This window comes from Mercenaria mercenaria, chromosome 3 (assembly GCF_021730395.1).
Source record: "Mercenaria mercenaria strain notata chromosome 3, MADL_Memer_1, whole genome shotgun sequence".
Taxonomy (NCBI): domain Eukaryota; kingdom Metazoa; phylum Mollusca; class Bivalvia; order Venerida; family Veneridae; genus Mercenaria; species Mercenaria mercenaria.
Window position 1 is genome coordinate 6739555 of NC_069363.1, and position 4327 is coordinate 6743881.

Genomic DNA, 4327 nt, shown 5'->3' on the forward strand with positions numbered 1-4327 from the left:
ACTTTACCCGTGGATTCCTTGAACAAGACAATCATGGGCTTAAGCATGGGTGAAACGTTGTTTTACTCTGTAATAGTTTTTCAATGCTTTTGCAATGGGTTTATCTTATATAGTTGATGATAGATTGGTTCTAGATGTTAGAGCTCTTGATAGTCTTTAATATAAGTATCTAAACAGTCTTAAGGTAGTTCTGCACGTTCAGATAAATTATTTTCTACAATGTAGGATTTGATTTCTCAAAACTTCAGAATATAGCTAGAAAATTCGGTCAAAAAAGGCAGGGTCGTGTGTTCGATTTTCGGTAGACTGATTTGAAAAAAATATGACCTAAGATTTCGCCATTCTAAAGTGTTGTATATATGCCATACGGAAGAAAGAAGAAAATCTGAGAAGTGTCAAGAGACAAGTATAAGGGAAAATATATTTTAGTTAAACACATATGCAAGAAATAGTTTGGCCGCTTTCATTTCTTTGTCCTGAAAAAGGTTTATTGTCTCTCTCGAAAAAATTATGAAAACGAACGTACTGGGTTCACGATGCCGGCCAGCAAACTGTCTTAAATACTTCTTGAATTAACTTCTTTATTATATGAATTACTGAAGGGAAGTAAATGTGTTATCGATAGATGGAAATGAGTGGAAGTTTAAAGTCCTAACTTCAGCTCCCTTTAATTACTGATGAAACCCCCAGCGGCGAGGTATATAACCGTCTCTTAGACTTTGTTCAGTATCATAACATGGTCATTTTAGCAGTAGGACATGACATGGTGAAAACATGTGGATTCAGGTTATATTTTCCTTATTAGTTGACAGATTTTATAATATAAAGTGCGTGGAAGACAGCAAAATGGGTACTTTCCTCTGTACAAAGCGTCTGCCATCAGGCCTCAGAGTCAGTTCTTAGTTAAAATTCGGGCCGTGTTAAAACATATTTTATTAGTATCATTAACAAAATTTGAATTCAGGCATAGTGATTTTGCTTTTGTTGATCAAGGTTAAAAAAGTGACCAATTAACTTTTCTTGAAAGGAGTCTTGATGGATGAATTTGAAATCTACAGATCACCCTTTTGACATAGATTGACATAGATAATTATTTGTCCGCAATTATTACTTTGAACCAATTAATTTATGACAGCAAGTTCCATTGTAACACATAGGATTTTGTTGAATATTGGTTAATGATATAAAAAAAGAAAGAAGTCCAACAGGGAAAGCCACTTTCAAATAACGCAGTCGCCCGTACAGTACTTGACATGGAAATTAGGGCATATATAACTGTATAACACGTACACATTAGCTTGGCACATGTACACATTAACACAAACGAATGCAATAATAACAGAAAAAAAGGGACACACATAACTGAAGAAGGAACATGAACGGTACCACTTTGGGACGGTCAGTGGTAAAACACACTAGGCAAGTAAACTAGTTTACTGGCGCCAGACTCCACTGTTTAGCTCGACTATTCGAAGAATAAGTAGAGCTATCGTACTCGCCACGGCGTCGACGTCACACCTTGGTTAAGTTTTTCGTACCAGTCCACATTTTGACAAAGTCTTTTGAGATAAAGCTTTGAAACTTTCAACACTTGTTTACCATCACCATGGCCAGTTATAGGCAAGAGCACATAACTCCATCAGGGATTTTGTCTGAATTATGGCCCCTTTTGACTTAGAAATCATAGTTAAGTTTTTTGTACCAGTTCATATTTTGACAAAGTCTTTTGAGATAAAGCTTTGAAACTTTCAACACTTGTTTACCATCACCATGTCCAGTTATAGGCAGGAGTATATAACTCCGTCAAGGATTTTGTCTGAATTATGGCCCCTTTGGACTTAGAAATCTTGGTTAAGTTTTTCGTACCAGTTCATATTTTGACAAAGTCTTTTTAGATAAAGCTTTGAAACTTTCAGCACTTGTTAACCATCACCATATCCAGTTATAGGCAAGAGCACATAACTCCATCAAGGATTTTGGCTGAATTATGGCCCATTTTGACATAGAAATCTGGGTTAAGTTTTTCGTACCAGTTCATATTTTGACAAAGTCTTTGAAGATAAAGCTTTGAAACTTTCAAAACCTGTTTACTATCACCATGTCCAGTTATAGGCAAGAGTACATAACTTCATCGAGGATTTTGGCTGAATTATCGCCCCTTTGGACTTAGAAATCTTGGTTAAGTTTTTCGTACTTGTTTATATTTTGTGTAAAGTGTTTGACATAATTATGGCTTTGAAACTTTTATTACTTGTTCAGTATAATAGTCTCTGTAGGAAAGAGTACATAACTCTGTCATTTATTTTGGCTGAATTATTGCCCTTTTTGGACTTGGAAATTGGTTCTGATTTCATACAAGTCCATGTTTTGTCAAAACTATTTAACATATGGCTTTTAAACTCTGAACACTTGTTTATCATCATGATTTCCATCTGTAGACAAGAGTACAGAACTCTGACAACTATTTTGGCTGAATAATGGCCCTTTTTGGACTTTGAAATTGGTTCACACATTGCCATTTAGTGCAAGACTTATCGAAATCCACAAATACGGGAACATTGTTTGTCTAATGTATTTTTTTCTTTTGTTTGAATATCTGTAGAAATATTTTGACCCCATTCTTCAATCAATTCTTCAAATAGTCGAGCGCGCTGTCATCCGACAGCTCTTGTTTAACTCCTACTATGTTCCTATATTACAAGACAGTGTAAATAAAATTACTCCTCGCCAAGTGAATCCCATACACACATGAACGCACTGTATAACACAAAATCCGCTCATTTAAAAAAAGTATAATAAAATCTATGGAACCGTATACTGTCGTACTGGATGACTTTAAAGAAGCAAGAACACCAAAGGAAACATCACTAAGGGCACGACGAAGCAGGATGGGACAAATTCCAAACCAATCCGTTCCCCACCCCCCACCTGTCCCGTCATAGCACAATCAAACCGGAAAGCCTAGTGATCAGCTGTAAAAGGGCTGAACGCTAAACATGCAGCGTGTCTGAGAACAATACGATCGGATCATATCGTCTTGCAATAAAACGTTGTATAGTTTTAATAGATAATGGTCAGAAATAGCTATGCCTGAGAATTTTATCAAGTTTTTAAATCGCATCTCCAGAAAAATCAAGTTGTGAAATACCTTGTCGCAGGAGAGTGTTTATGTTACTTTTGTATTTAACCACTAATTCCGAGATACGGTGATAAAATTTAATCATTTCTGGAAATAGTTCTAGCAGCCAACGTAAGTACTTATGAAAGCAGGCTGTATTATTTCCTGGGTTTCTTTTCTTCAAACAGAGATGTGGTCACATGTTGAAAATAATGTTAAAACTCGATCACTCAAACCACGTTCACTACTGGTAAAACATATTTTACTCCACATGTTTACGAAAATTACTATGCAGAGACTCTTAAAACTATCAAAAGAATTTCAGTTGTAGAGTTCCACTTAATTTGATATGTCTTCAATTTCGTTCAAAACTGTTTTGTTAAGGCCACGTGGCCAGCTTTTAACAGCAGAAGACCCAAGGCGCACAAAACATTATTTCAAACGCAGACGATCACCTCGGTAAATAAATTGACCTTCCGTAAGCCAGCTGGATGAAAGAATTCTATTTTCTATCTGTGGTTTAGAACAAAGCGATGAAGGACACGTGTCTCGGAGTCAGTGATTTTATCCAAACGACCGCAACGGCCCATGGACCACGTCTCATCGACTTCCACATATTCGAGTACTATATATGAGCAAAATACAAGATTAAGTATACTTTTATATCATTTTATTTATTTAATCAGATTAGTGTAACGTAAGTGCTGTATGTTTTCATCTTTTTATTTCTGTATTTTGAAGTTATTTATGCATTTTTTCTCCAAAGTAAAATGTAAATTTATGTTCTATGAGAAAATTTGTCTATAATTCAAATTCTTCAGTCTAAGCAGGTAGGTCTAATACGAGTATACGTATTAAAAAGTCGTTCCAGGTCTAATATTAAGTCTTTACATTTTTATTCGCATTTTGGTTTAAAAAGAAATATAGAACGTAGGTCTTACTAAACTGGCGTCATTGCGGAAGTTTCAATCGTTTAACACATGTTTACCAGGTAAGGATAATACTATACCTAATGTTTCTGTAGACATAACGTTATTTTTCATTAATTTTATCTATTTTACGCTGAATGCGGTAAAACTTATCAAAAGGACTTTCGGTGAACGAGTTGTACTGCAATTTGGTACAAGACATAACCTTCTTCGATTTCATTCTGATAACGAGGTACTTTCTTCCAGTCTAGTTGTTTGAGTAAACAAACACAAGTGATAG